Source organism: Varroa jacobsoni, unplaced genomic scaffold (assembly GCF_002532875.2).
Source record: "Varroa jacobsoni isolate VJ856 unplaced genomic scaffold, vjacob_1.0 scaffold_1123, whole genome shotgun sequence".
In the NCBI taxonomy this organism is placed as follows: Eukaryota; Metazoa; Arthropoda; class Arachnida; order Mesostigmata; family Varroidae; genus Varroa; species Varroa jacobsoni.
Genome location: NW_019214025.1, coordinates 250,496 through 266,481, shown reverse-complemented (window position 1 = coordinate 266,481; position 15,986 = coordinate 250,496). Strand labels below are relative to the sequence as shown.

The 15,986-nt window shown below is 43.6% G+C and overlaps 1 long non-coding RNA gene across 2 annotated transcripts in view; it reads left to right on the top strand.

The window, feature by feature from the left end:
• The first annotated feature begins 97 nt into the window (after positions 1 to 97).
• LOC111266870 (uncharacterized) overlaps positions 98 to 15,986 on the top strand; it is a 19,940-nt gene continuing 4,051 nt past the window's right edge. The window contains exon 1 of one of the 2 annotated variants that reach the window (XR_015313574.1): positions 98 to 460. This is a non-coding gene — a long non-coding RNA (uncharacterized LOC111266870). Of the gene's footprint in view, positions 461 to 13,185; positions 14,073 to 15,986 lie in introns of those variants that run through there. The other variant, XR_002684293.2, reaches the window with a different exon arrangement.

Here is a 15,986-nt window from a genome sequence, read left to right as displayed (position 1 = left end):
TATATATATATATATATATATATATAAGTCGGCATTGAGGGCTCATGCCATGCTTTGCTTCCCTTAGGGGCTGCTGCTGCGTAAAGGTGATGTCGATTGTTTGTTGATATCGTCCAGTAGATTTTGCCCTTATGCGCTGTTTTTTTGTTGGGCGCAAAGTTACATTATATTGTGATTGTTGGCTTTACACGGCCGGACAGATGTTTGCGTTTCCATTGAAACAATGCGTAATTGTCGTTCGGTTAGCGATGCACGAAAAAAGCACACATCCATGCAGAATCGGATAGGAGACGCTTGATGAAGAGCGGCGTGAATTCTTATCGTTCGCTTTGCACGATCCTCTCATTCAGTGAATTTTACGATGGACAATGATAATTTGCCTTCCTAAATCGCTAGGTGATCATCATCATCGACTTTGTCCGAGGTGCACAGCTCGTGAGCTCAAGCTTTTACCTAACGGGTAATGGCCAATTGTTTTGGTTTTGTCTGCTTTTCTTTGCCATATTCACGACGAAAATGTTTGCAATGTAAAAAATCAAAATTTTTTTTCTATCTTAGGTTTTTTCTATCATAGGCATTGCGTGCTATAATATAACTTCAGAAACACGAACCGAATGGATCGTTCCGATTATTCTGCGAGGGATCTATATGAACGTTATCGTTATTGCAATTACTAGTGAAATCTAGATGCATAAGAGATCGTGGAAAATTGTTATAGGAACATTATGACTCTAGGTGACTAATTTTATCAAGAAATCAAACGTCCTAAATTCTAGTAAGGATACGACTGGTAGTTTAAAAAAAAAACGTATTCAGGAGAAAGCAAAAAAATTTACATGAATCACATGTACCGAGTGTTATCTCAAGGGTCGTTTGCCACTGTGGTCCGCTAGGTATCGTTATACATCTATTCGATGGGCCATGCTGTTTGTACTAGTAGCTAGACCATTCAGAGGTTCGTTATTTACACACTATGTATGTAGTTATGGTGAACCTTTTTACGAGATACCACTGATAGTCATAGGACGTAAAAGTCATTAATTTACCAACATGCTTTGCTAGGCCCTACCGGCTAGGACCGACATGGAACATAGAAAATATTGAGGGCAATGGTGGAATCGTATGATCAACTTATTACCGACTGCTTTTTGTTTGAGATATAGTCAGTCGAAAGTTAAAAAGAATTTATAATATAGTTGAAAGAAATAGGTAACTATCGATTCGTCATAAAAATAAAGTAGTAACAATAACGAAACATATAGCGTTCCTCATATATATATATATATATATATATATATATATATATGATGTTGTGTCGCTACCTCGATGTTTTTCGAAATAACCCGACTTCAGACTCTGAAGTCGGTCTATGATGTCTAATTCTAGACCATATATATATATATATATACATACATGGGTGTCTGTTATGAATCTCCTGACTATTTTTCTAATGAGTAAAAAGCAATTCAATCCAGAACGATGGCCTATAATTTCGTTATGTATTAACCTTGCGTAGTGAAAATCGTATTTAGTCAAAACTTTACGCATCCTTTGTGTTTGTATGTAGGTAAGCCTTCTTTAGTAGGTAAATGCTTTACTTCCTGACCTTACGATGCTCCTGGTGAACGATATGACGGGTTTGTTAGACATGATGCAAGATATTTCTACTCGATGTCGTCTAGTTGACGCAAAAAAACGTTTGGTTGTGAGAGCTGTGGTCTTATAAAACACCAGCCAGATTCGTCTCTAGAAATAGATTTATTCAATGGCGAATGTCAGAAAGCGACTAGTCGCACACTAAAGAGAAACCAGCTCTAGTTCGTCAACGCATCCATTTAATACCGCTGACCATTCTTTTGAATTCACCTGGAATTCCCGCGACAGCGCTTATGACTACTTATTTTTATTTCTTTTTCTGTATTGATCTATATTCTTTTCCTGGAGTTACGACAGTACCAAGCGATATGGCGATCACCGTTGCACTACACCCCTATCTCCGTTTCTTGTCCTTTGTTCTACCTACTCCACGATGAACTTGAAGCCCACAAGCGTGACGTCAAACTCGACTTTTTTTTGTCTCCCTCAATGCTCTTTTGTGCGCTGCTCCGAACAGAAAAGGCTATGTTGGTGCCTTTCGAGAGCAGAAAAGCGGCCTGCTGAAAGAGTGAACGTTGTGTTGTGGTGCGAGACGGTCGTCTTTCGCCCCTACGAAAACTAGCCCTTTGGGCTAGAGACGGTTTGTATGGTTCCTAGCCACCATCTCCTACTAGTTTACATGTGGCATGTTCATAATTTGTGCTCGCAGTAGCGATGTCACGAAGGCTATAAAGTGAATAGCGCGTCCGACTCAGTCGTCTTGTTATATTGGTCCTTGTGGTTTCGCTGCTGTTAATGATCGTAGGACATACCCGGTGGCCTGTATATAGATTTTTTGAGTGCAATAGTCATTATGATTTTATCTACTACCGTTCATCATTTCTAGTAAGAATATGCAATTCACAAAGGAATTCATCTGGAATGATATGTTGGCTCGTTATAGCTGCTACGAGGTAGGAAGCCTTGCAGAAGGACATCATAGTCGCGTAAGAAGCGTTGACTGTGACGAGCTGTGACCATAAATCAGCTAGCGGTAGAGTTGATTCGAGTTCTCCTGTAAGTTGCGCAGAAGCGACGTGTTGTCCTCAGTGAAGATATTCTGGGTTGTGTGAAGTTAAACTCCAAACGCAGTCGGGATGGCGGTCGCGTGCGACTGCGCGTGTGAGCATCTCGCTTCAACGACAAACAAATCGGGTATGGATATTCGAATATGGCATCTATGAGAAGAGGAAAAATCCTAATATTTTAATTGCTTTAGCTATATTATCGAATTTTCTATAAATTTATTCACAGAAAAAGCGTCTGATCGAGGCTAGTACTGGTTCTGAATTTACGACTAGTTCGAATGCAAAAGAACGAGTTCATAGCGACTGTCGGGCGACTTGAGCCGAAGCCGATATTGCGAAGTTCTCGATATTTTTTTAATTCTAATCGAATTTAAAAGCGAAAAACAATCAGTAAAACGAAATTTGCCGAATAGGCCTCCCGTAGGAAAGGAAAAAGGACAACTTTTAAAGTCACGAGCACGACTTACTTCCTGTGGCGATTGACAAACGGAGTGGCTTTTATTATTTGTTTTTCTTTTACTATAATTATATGGTGAAATAACAACAAAGACGCTATATCAGTAAATGTTTGGGTTCAAACAATTGAAGTCTCCTATATATGTATTTTCTCATACACGACGCGATTATGTAGGCCAGTAATTTTGAAGCATGAAATGCATGTTCCTATTTTCGTAGTTAGGAACTCTAGAAATATTGTAATAAGGCGCTGCTCTGTCCAAGTGTTCTTTTGCTGTGTATAAAGCTAGCTACCGGCGTCTGCTCCTGTATATCGCCAATTTAGCTTGACAGTTTTTCGCAGCTCTTGAAACTTCGTCAAATAACAAGGGATATCATATCGCTGGTCGATGAGGTCGCCTTCGATTGCCACCGTCGATGCTGTGTACATTTACTATCAATGCTGCACGGTCATGTCAACTGGATCGTCCGTCTACACTAGTTATCCTTCATCCAGCGAACGAAATGGCAATTTCTTCTTTTCGCTGGCGATACTTCCCCATGAGGCAACATCGTTGTGATGATTCGGCTCTTGGTGATTTCACAAAAATCATCAACAATCTTCTATTTGCCTGCCGCTGCTAATTTTACGATAGTTCCATTTTGTAGCACCGTCGGGTGCACGTCTGTGCGTGGAGGAGATCTATGTGATCGGCCGCAGCCTTCTCGCGATCCCTGTCGGAAGATCTTTGTTAGTCGGTGGTCCGCAGCCGGTGGTGACGAAAGTGCTGAGGCGACTGAGGTCGACATAAGTGAACTTCACCGACGCAGGAAAGCAAGACGGATATCGACGACGAGTAGAAAGGGAAATAATCGAAGTAGAAGAAAAGACAGAAGTTGTCGAAGGCATTTAGTTGAACACGCGAAGCGATCGGTGGCAGATCGCAGTTTAGACGACAACAGCGTTGTGGACGAGTTGCCTGGTCTCTCAACCCTCACGTGGCGAATGCAGTGCACCGCACAATCAGCCTGTCTGTCCATCCGTCCGCTCAGCGGTCGTAGATCTCGTCGACAACTTGTAAATTTATGTCTCGACTTCAGCGACCGCTGCCTCGGTCCAACAATCGCCAGTATCATTGCTTCCCTTGTCGTTGTACGGTGACAGGTTCAATGCTTGCGCAGAGGCAGCTTGTCGACTGGCGATCCATGTCGGTACGATTTTGCGTTTTCATAGCCACCGATGGTCGGTCGGCGCTGTTCTCACATGGCCGCGAGTTCTGCACGACGCGTTCTTAAAACCGCACACAAAGGCTTGGGTAACGGCTGTTGTTGCCATTCCTCGATTTCAATACGTTTGCTTGGTACATGGTTGATCCTCGCAGTTGACTCCATCCGTTTGATTCTTGTTAATAAAGAATGCTGATGAGAAGTCGGGAGACTGCTGGCTATACAAGCAGGCCGACTTAGGACGGATGGCGTGTGCAGTTGTCGACGACAACGCGGCTGTCTTCTCGTTCTTGCCTTCCCAACACTTCGTCGGGCTCTGTCCGATTCAAGGTTTTGTGCTCCCCGCTCTTGCTTTCTCCACTCCCGCTGCGATACCCATGCTGTCACCGTTTCTGATACTCCCGATACGGCGACGACGGCGCTTAAACGTTTGGTACTTCAGTGGCAGTCTGCCTCGCTTGAAATGGTGCTTTGCCATTGCCGCTATTGCTAACTGTTGTCACCGACAATCTCTTCTTCCTTCAGACGCCGCATTACGCGTTTCTGATCTCAGCGCATCGTTGCCTCGTATTTGTTTGATGCTGTGTGATGCCATAGCAAAATTGCCCAATAATAATAATAATACCACGGCCATGTGTAAACTGGCCAGCAACTCTTCCTACAATTTGTTTTGCCAGAGGAACACACACAGGCGACAGCGAGCGGAAACGATAGAGACAAGCAAACGAGAAAAAGTCACCTTTTATTAGATTTATACTGCATTGTTTAGTACCAACTGTGGCCGTTTCAGTTTTGCATCGACACAATCCAGCTCTCTTCAACCTTAGTCGCCCTTCTGTGACAATACATACACTCTATATACATCTGTATATATTTTTTATTACCGCTCTGTATAGCCTTTAGTGCTTGTTTTTTTTTCTTAATTTCCACTTACGTGAAGTACTTTCAGAGTTGAAAATAAGAAATAAAGATAAGCCCGGTAAGTTGGCACCGGGCGAACAGATAGTAGCGCAAGCCCTGCAATAAGGGTGCACGTTTGATGGCTAGTCATCGCTAATCGATGCTGGATCGAGACTGTATCCTCCAGAACCCATGTGGTGGTTTTTGCTTGGACACCATCGGAATGAAACAGAAGTGGTTTACATGTAAATAATGTGAGTGTGATGGTAACGTATTCACTCAAGAGACGCTGACCGCCTAAAGGCTGTGCTTATGATACGTGGTGGACCAGTGCTGACTACCTGGACATAGTCAACAGAACATGTTTGGGTTTTCGTTGTTTCATCAAAAGATATAAGTAAAAGGAAATGAATTGTGGAACTGGACAACGAAAAAGGGCCTTGTCTTTGTTTTCGGGATGAGAGAACGAACTTTATCGTGCTTGACTCGAATTGACTAGAGATCAGCTAACGCGCCGCCGTATTACACGAAGGAAACCTTGGACATACGGAAAATCCCAGAATACCTGTCCATTTGCATCGAAACCTTAAATTTTGAAAATGCGCCTAATCTGAGGTAATGAGGAACGTGTATATTAGAGTCGGACACTTTGTGGTGGCCATCGTTCAGTCGTACGAAAACTTGCTTACATTGAAGTGGAGTTATCCCGACAGCCAATGGCAGTGATTAGCGAATGAATAACAGTTGTAGCTCAAACAAACAGACAAAAAATAACCATAACAACACAGTTGTAGGCAAACGGCCGATTCATGGCTTGTAAATAGGATAGCAGCTTCACTGGTCTGGCTGAGTTCAATACAACGGTTAGTAAAAGTGTCAGTCATCTCGAAGAAAATGAGTTAAGCGCAAGATGTCTATATGCCATCTTGCTTCCGATAATTATCTTTAATGCGATAATTGTCTGTGCCTGCGTAGGCCGTGATCTAGTGACTGCAGCTGTGTGAGTTCAGCACAAACTCAGAGTGCCCTCATGGGGGAGCTTTCCTTCCATGAATACAAAAAGGACGCCTATTCTAATGACAAACATGAGCTTCAGCCGAAGCAACTTCGCAAAGAAAGGACGCTGTCATCATGTCATGAAAAACACAACCGTGCCTATTTAGCGTATACAAAAAGAAACCCATATTTGTGGTTATGGGAAACTGATACAAGTGAAGAAGAAAAAATGCAGTTGAATAGATCGCCAAGTGGGTCATAGTGGAATGCTGTTAACTCAGGATCAACCCCTGAGTCAACCTCAGTCTACTAAGGCCCACCCCGGGCAGTGCAGCTTTCTGTTTTATTCGCGCGTATTTTGTGGGATTATTTTGAAAAGGCATTTTTTTTTTATCAGGTTTATTCTGAAGCGAAGACAATCTCGACAAACCGTCGGCTAATTGGTATGAATATCGACATCAAATAGACTGGTTTAATGTAACAATTGCTAAATTTTACTCCTAAAAGGATCTTCGTTACCTGTTAGTTTTTTGTTTCAAGGTTTACAAATATACGTGGCTTACTGAGAGCCATCAAAGAACCAAAAACCTACATTTGCAGTCGTTTCTCTTAAATCTATGATAGTGTGACAAACCCTGTGAAATTTTAGAGCCTGAGAATACTTATCAATATTAAGGTACCGATCGACATGGACTTTTTTTGCTATAGTACTATTTCTTTTTGCTAAACGTTGACTTCAGCCAATTGGCCTATTCTGTTGCTGCAGCGTGCCTTCCATATACTCAGCTAACTTGCTTAGAAAGAGCTAACGTAATTGTGCTTATGCGAATAGAGCGTTCGATAGAAAATCTTCACTGTTTATATAACTTGCGATACATAGCTTATCCTATGAGTGCTTCAACCGCTCGTACGGCGAGAATCGACCAGTGATGAACGCTAGCGAGGAAGTAAACAATGAATGCGCTTGTTGTGCTTCGTCTTCATACGGGGACTTCAGCCAAAAATCAAGGAGGGACTATTCGAGTTCTCTATTCAGGCTAGTCGAAAGCTATATCGTCTCCGTTATAGTAGCGCGTATATACATGCGCCAATACATCCACGCTTAGAGCGCTAACAAGCCCCTTCCGGTCGACGATCGCTGTTTCACTTTTGCATGCCGTCTGTTGCTCCTGCTGTTTTGGTTCGCGTCGAGCCCCGGATTCGAAACCCTTTGACACACAACCCTTTGACTTATCAGGAGGAGAGACCCACCGGCAACATGGTCTGCTCGTTAGAACATGACAGGGGCGTGTTGCCAGGCGTTACCTGTCAGACCAGACTATACTGTTCAGGCCAGTTCTCGAACGACGTGCCGGCCTCCTGCGTTTCCACGAGGGGACTGGGGTACTACGAAAGATAAACGGGCGCCATTGAATAAAAGGTTATTTTCAGAAGGGTATTTTCCAAACCCATCTCTAACGTTTGCTGGATATCGTAATGCTCTAATATATCAGACAGGGTAATTATAATCGGCCATACACAATTGTGTTACTCTTGCGCATTCTCATTCTTTAAGAACATCTACGTCAACGAGACCAAAGCCGCAATCCAGAGAGTTAGCTATGCCGACACGCCAGCTATAACACTGCGGATTCCGAGTGGCGTAAAGACACTAGCGACAATGCAATATCGCTCTCTTGCTACGTTCACGCTAGTTCGCGCGAGCGTTACGGTTCGACCCACACACACGCACCGATGAGCCGCGTGGAGTATTCGACAAGCAGCAGCAGCAGCAACACTGTCCTACGAATAGTGGCCATGGAACGTTTAGATCTTCTATTCTGCTTTCAGCGTGGGTGACCGACGATTTTGATATGGCGATGGCAACGATTATAGCGACGCTGGTTTATGCAACTTTTGGGCGTTCTACGAACAGACGTGTATGTGTGCGTTGTGTACGTCCGCCATTTGGTGGAGTGGTATAATAGCGCAGATTTATTGTAGAGGCCACTCTCAGCTGTTCAGTATAAGCTAAATTTGCTCGAGCTGGAGTGAGAGTTCTCGAGCAGACAAATAGGGATAAAAAAAAAATGCCACAGACTTTTCTGTGATTGGGATGGCTTGGAGCAGCTTCATAAAGCCACCTCACTGGGCACTCTCTTCGTGGTGGCGAGCATTTTCATTCTACCAGTGGCTCTCTCGTTACGCTTGTTAATCGTTTTGGCTCATCATATATCGTAATGGGGGTTACGCTCTCAATGAACGCTTGCAATCATTCGTTCACGCACTGGCCAAACCTGTTGTGTTAGTTTGCTGTTACGTTGTTCCATAGAAGCTATAATGGGAAAAATGAGATCCGCTAACGAACATAACAGGGAGGGCGTGTGGACTATTTCGTTTCGTGAAGTGGGCCAGATCAGGTCGGGTTGGGCCTTGGTTTGTTGATTGCACTATGTCAGCGGGAAACCGTAGCGTAATAATTGTCCCCGTTATGCGATGACGTGCATTCGGGTATGTAAGCAGACACGGACATAGGAATACACAGGTGCATACAGGCGCACAGACAGACATATGCTAACCAGGCCAGTGTCACGGCGCGCTGATGCAAGCGAGCGGGCGAACGAGTAAACGACTGAGCGATTCTATTATACAACGATACAGAGAACGAAGAAGCCTCTGTTGATGGTGAGTTTACGAACTGCGATTGCCACTGTGGGTGAGAAAATGGGTGATGCCGGTATGGCGACGACGTTATGGCCGACGATGGCATTGCCGGTCCCGCTGCCACCGGTTGGCACAGCAAAATCCAAATGTATAAGCCACTATGCCTTAGTGTTATGTCAAAAAGTCCGCGTACATAGACATATTACAATATGATAGTGACGGTAGTGGTGAAACAGCACATCACCAAGACGTCTGCTGACGACCGACCATTGACGGAATCGCAGACGTAGATAGCTCTGGCTTTTGAAACATAATCTATTCAGTGTATCTGCATGTATTGTTCAGAGGAAATTTAACCGGCTCTTTGTGAGGCCTCACTGTCAACACTTACGACATTGGTCAGGATTCTAATGATACTGAATGTAACTAAATAGCATATCCGTTCAACATACCGAATGGAAATTTAGCAGTACGGTCTAAACGCGTAGCGCTGATGGCACGAAGACGCTCAGCGTGACTAACAAGCCGCAGAAAGGGACACTGCCATCATTGTTAACGATTTCCGAAGAACAAAAGATCGGTAAGTTGACGAATTTAACGAAACATTCACAAACGGTCCTCGTTCAAACATGTACGGTAGTTCGTTCCCATATAATCTAAATATATCTGTCTATGGTTAAAATCCGATATCCGAAAAAATAATAATAATATTAATCCTATTATTGTTGGCATCTGCGGTAAACGTACTTCTTTTGACAAAGGTTTGCATTCTCTTAAACTGCCACTATTTCGATATCGCTAGATGTCTCATTTAAGTGAGCCGCGGTAGCTGAGTTAATTGCGGAAGCGTCATCCGTGTCTCAAAGAACAAAGTGCAGATGTTCAAGCCAAACACAATAAATCAAATCAAGGTGCTCTTCCTAAGTGATTAAGTGTTTGCCTATTACAAACGTACGCTTCTTCTTTGGGTCGTTACCGGTGGATTCAGAGCCTTCAGCTGTCTCTCGGTTGAGTAGCCAGCCACTTGAAGCGCAGAAAGTCATCATATGATCACACAAGGTAAAACTCAACGAAACGCGAACTCGTGTCACTTCGTGTTCTAGATGCTTGGACAAGGTGCGAGTCCGTTGTCAGCAGTGACCAAGGCGCCTGTTCACAACATTCTGAAGCTCTGGCTCTGATGGAGGAGGACTTTGTCTCGTACGGCGATCTCCTGAACAGAAATCGACAGCGACGACTGGAATTAAACAACCACTTGGCCACGATCTTGGCTGACGCAATGAGCATCAACACGTTGTGGCCGTTGGACTGAGTCGAGTTAGGCCGGCGAAATGGTGTTTTCATGCCTATTTCCTTCGTACGCTCACTGCGTTCGTGAGAAATGTAGCGACGATTCAGACCGTCGAAGCTCAAAACGCGATCAAACCTCAAATCGGTTCATACGAAGTGAAGCCGATCGGGCAAGCAAATGAACTAGCGGCTAAGGTGCTCAGACGAACCTTCACTAGCTTTGACATAGAAAGGTCTATTCTTTACAAAGATCAGTCGACATCCTGAGTCTACGATCTCTGCCTGACTGGCCATTTTCGAGTATCGAGGAAACCGAATCGATTTGTCACCGGTGAACATTGGTCGCGCACCTGAAGATTTGAACGGGGGCGTTCATTAAAAGATTCAGGTTGCAGCTGAAGAAAAATCATATCAAATGTTCACATCTACAAGCACGACTCAAAACTTTAAGGTGGTCGTCACTGACTTACATGGTAATATATAGGTACATGGCGACGCTGTCAAAGAAATCAGGACAAAAGTGGTGCTGTGGCTCTTGGCAAAACAAATAATCAGATGTATGAAGAAGAATACCCAAAGAGTTTTTATTCTGTAGATGGTGCACAAAGTCGCAAAATATACTCAAAATATAATCCCATATATATATATTTGTAGTAATAATCAACAGACTTGATATTCCGATACCGTACAAATGCAAGTTATTTAGACTATGCATATATCCCGCTGCTGGCCGATGGGTTATGCACGCGAGGAGGCCACACTGCATTCAGTTAGAACACAGGAGACGTTTGCTGACGGGGCGTCGCGCTACACTGGCTGAGAAAGTCCACCGAAGCCTTCTCCACTGCTCAACGATGTCAATGCCTTTCCTCGTGTCAGGCTTCAGCACGTGTGTGTATGTAGTCACTTCTAACAGGCACGTACATTCATTTTGCGGAAGACGAGTAAGTCGCACCAGCGCAGCGCCAGGATGGTGACTACTATAAGTCCAGCAAGAGTTTTCAGAGAAGTGCACATGTTTGAGATGGTTGAGCTGATGCAATCGATAAAAGATGTTGTCATCTGTTATTGTAGGCAAGCGCTCTTTTAAAATCGCTACTGCACACTGGTGCAGGCAATGCGATGCTGGTCGAGTCCCTTTACGCTACCCGCGTTGCTTAGCCAGTCTTGTCGCACGACTGAACTCATAAACGATGTGTGTGCTCCATCGACTTCAAGATGGCGATCGTGAGAGCACATTTTCGCGGGCTACTGTAGTGAGGTTTGAGATATAAGGTGCTTCGGACTACCGAATGAGTCAATACAACGACAAATCTACGTCCAGTACCTCGGCAACACAGACTAACTTATGGGCGTATACCTAAGATCTGTAGGTAATACCACCTGGCTTACAGACTATACTGAAAAATAGGTAGATAGGTCACAAGACGGTTGAATGCACATGAAATGCGGCCATCTCTATTAATTAAAAAAATAAAATAATAGTACTAATGTATTGAATATGTTGTTCTAAGCGTTTATTATAGATAGAAATGTACCAATGGCTTTGACTTTGTCTAGAACGTTTTAAGTATTAGCGTGCGTATTTCAAAAAAACTAACACTGAAGCATTTGTGCTTTCTCAGCCAGCAGCGAGCAATCTCAACCAAGGATAACGATGGCAAGGAAGACTTTTAAAGATCCCTAACGAAATGAATAATTGTATACGAAGAATTGTATATATAAAGTTTACGAATATCCTACATCGCTTACTGTCGCATAAGTCTTATTCTAAGTTGCTCGTTCCAAGCATTCACTCTCTTGGTCGCATTGGCTTCTCAGGGGTCTTCAGGGCTTTATCACACTCAGACGCTTTAAAGCGTCAGTTCACTACTGACGTTGACACTGATCAGAGCCCTATATGAGCTTCAGAACTCGCGCAGCAGTAAACTAACTGCTGAGTAAGCCCTAAGAAGGTGACAAGTCACACATGCCCGGTTTCGTTCGTCGACTCTTTGTTCCTCCAAAGCTCCTTCAAAGTCCTCAAAGACAACGACGATGCCGCTGCGTGTCGAATCTGACGCCTTCTGTATTCCCCAGATCCAAAATGCAGTTACACCTACAAGTCCCACCTTCTTCCCTGCTGAGATCGTCCTTCTCTATAAGCATACGCGGATCTACAGACCAGATCGTGTGTTCTAACCTATCCATGTCCATATGCTCTTCTTGGCTGTCTTATGAGCACATCGTAGCGCGTAGTGCAAGCGTCTGGGTACAAGGAGCTTACGCCTTGCCATGGGATTGGCTCGATACAAAGCAACTGATGCGCATGCCCATCTTCGTTGGGACAGGCTAGGGGGCTAGTGTGGCCCTCGTGGGTCACGTGTCGGACACGCGCTCGTACAGGAAACATGACCCTATCCTCAAGATATTACTTTCTTGTCATCCCATCATGTAACAACTGAACTCGTCTTGTGGCCTTACTGAACAATGTACGATGTCTGCCTGCGTCTGTTGCTCAATTGAGAACGGCTCGATTGTTGTTTAAAGAAGTTGAGCGAAGTGAAATTGCTAATTTCGTACACTTTCCTAAGCTGTATGACTAAGAGACAAGTGAACTTGGTAGTGGTAGAGCTCAAGGTAAGCTTCAAATATAGATTCCCTTTTGACGCAAGCAAATGGCTATTGTTGTTTCGCTGGACATCAATTTTGGCAGATTTTACTCTTTTTTTTTGCTTTTTCTATATTATTATTATTAGTGTTTTCAACTGCCTTCCTTGTCTGAGTTTGATATAGGAACAACGTACGGAGCTATTGGTGCGTGCCGTTAGCATCGTCTGCATTCATAGTACGTACGTTCGTACGTATAACTTGTTACATATAGAATAGTAACCTAGTCATAACTTATTATGGGTCGCACGTGACAATCGCCATTGTAATAACAAAAACAATAATAATAATAATACTTTGATGAATTTAGATTTGAGAACTGGTTACTCAAAATCTCGATTACAATGTGATATGCAGGACTTTTATTTAACTTTTATTTAACTTTTACGTTCCATATCATGTAATACGTACTCGCTACACGTGCTACGATGTACGTAACGCACACGAAAACCCGATCTCCTTCAACAACTCGGTGATACTTTTAATAGACTCTCTATTGAATTCATTGCGAAATTTACTATGTAGTTTAAGGGACAAATATGAGTGGCTTGGTAAGTGATTAGAAATTTTCACAAAAAAAAGGAAGTCCTTAGCAAATTCTACGTCATGGCCACGTCATCATTATCTTGGCAAGTTCATTCGAAGGCTGCTATTAATCAAACGGATAGTTAACCAATAGAACTTGGTTTGTACACAGACTGCAGGCATTTTTCCCAATTTCTGCAACTAAAAGATGCCAATGTCTAAGCCTGACCGACACCCTCTCTCTAGTTGGTACAGCCGCTAGGGTTATTATGAAAGCGCTTTACTGCTAATCACTATTTCGGCTACAGCACAGTCTGTAGCTAACGTGACGGACCACAGCCGGGGCGGAAACGGCTGCCAATGAAAGCGGACGACAAGGTAGAGTCATCGACTCGGGGCAAGTCAGCATAACAAGCAGTCTCGCAGGCATGGAAGCAAAGAAGGCCGTACTGAACGGATCCGCTAGGGATAACAGATATAGAAGCATTTGACCGGGCCGCTTCAAAGGAACTGCGGCGGAATTCAATAAAATACTCAATTGCAATTAGCGGATGGCAAACACCTCGCAGCCAGCCGCTTGCCAACGATGTCTGAAGAACTGAGCGAGCTCAAAGCGAAAAACGAAGATAGGAGAAAAGGATTAGCAGGAAAGCGCTGGCGTTAGCCACTAGGAGGTGCAGACGACAACGAGGGAATGAAGGCCGAGCGACGGACAAAGTTCTCGATGACGGCGGCCAGCAGAAGGTACGTCCCAAAGGTAGAGATAAGATGCGTATTGGGCATGATGCTGCTCAAATGTTTATACTACGTTGGATCGAGAAGCGGAAATATGCTGCATGAGTATTACGATTTTGCGAAACATTTCTTATGATAATCCTCGCTGTCCATAGTTTCATATATATCGCCTAACATTACGGTGTCCGACGATGGACGGGTCGTGTTTTCGAGAACTAAAAACTACGGATAACTGGATACCTAATTGGATGTACCTAGAAGGCGACGGATAGGTAAAAGCGGTTCATTGCAAAGTAATTTGCGGTATAAACTAATAAGATCGCTTGTCCCAACGGGCTAGGGACTCGCCCAGCAAAAGATTCTCTATTCTCAGTGCTGGGTAATTGCCTAATCCTATAATATCACATATATATATTCGTCTTTCAATTTCGTTGATACTCATTTAAATCAATACAGTCACGAGTTATGTATCGTATACGATCTTCGTGTTCACACAGCAGTTCCCAAGCAACAATTTCCGCTCTGAGTGTGCCGCGCAGGAAAACCTACGCATTTTTTCTCCGTACGAGCTTAGTCGCGCAGCAGACCCCTCCCAACGTGTTAACCCTGTCGGCGTCAGCTCAAAGTCTTCACGACTCCCATCAAACGTCGGCCGGTTCCACGCAGAGGAAGTCACTCATACTCACGTGTTGCGTACACGTAGACCCATAGAGGAAAACGCTAATTTGATCATGATACAGCAGGTCGCTGTCGGTCCTTTCCTTTATTCCCTCTTCTTTCACTGGCGCCCGTTGCTGAAGACAGCGGCAGGAACAACGGCGGCAGCAGAACGCCAAGATACATGTAACAATGGTTTCCTTTCTGGACCGATTTTCATACGTTTAAAGAGAATGATGTTAGATATAGACAAACATCCACCAAACGACTGATATATGTTCTACGTGTTCGCGTTTGTGTGCAAATCATAACAAAGACATAAGACAACTTGCCGTTGTTTTCCCTACGCACTTTGGTTGTATATTTGGTGACTTTAGGGAGCAGTTTTGAAACTATTTTGGCTAGAAATAGTGTTCTCTTGCGGCTTCAGTATTTACAAGTATAAGAAGCATGAATATGACCCGAGTTCATTTGATATTAGTTAGGCCGGCAGTCGATTGCGAAAATCGTGCAAAGGTTACTATTTAATCAGCGGTGAGTGACGGGTGTTTTTGTTAACTATGACGCATCTTTCACTCGTTCGTGACTACGATATTCAAATGGCGTTTGAGGCATGGACTATTGCCATCTTGTTTCGCTTGTCGCTAAACCAACCCAATCACGCGCTTTCATCCAGGTGGTAATTTTCAGTAGTGAACACGAACCAATATATTGTGCCCAGGACCAGTAGGACTGCCTTCGGCGGCCCGTGCTTTTAGCCTCGCTATTTTCTCTTCGTGTCACAGCCAGATTTCCATTTGTTCCCAGTTTAACAATGTTGATTCAGCCGATAATTTTCGCAAGAAAACGATGAAAAGCCCACTGTGATGAGGCATGTTTAACACGGCATTTGATTATGACCAGTTGATATTGTTTTTCCGTCCATACGAAGAACGACGTTCAACAAACGCTAAATAAACTGAGATCTGGATGAGGACGAAAACATTGATTGGCCAACTCTAATGCTTTGAGCGCTAATTCTATTAATTACCATAGTTTAGTCCAGTGTCATCACTGGACAAAATTATTAAATGATAAGGTTTCCTATATATATATATATATATATATATATATATATATTACTTTTAATAATATGACAAGTGAGGTTGATGAACAAGTGAGGTTAATTGCCAATAGCCTCTTTCTAGGAGGAATTCATTCCTATCTTCTACCCTGAGCATACGCACCTCCTGTGTCATAAAAAAAGGCAATTAGGGCCGTCAGCTG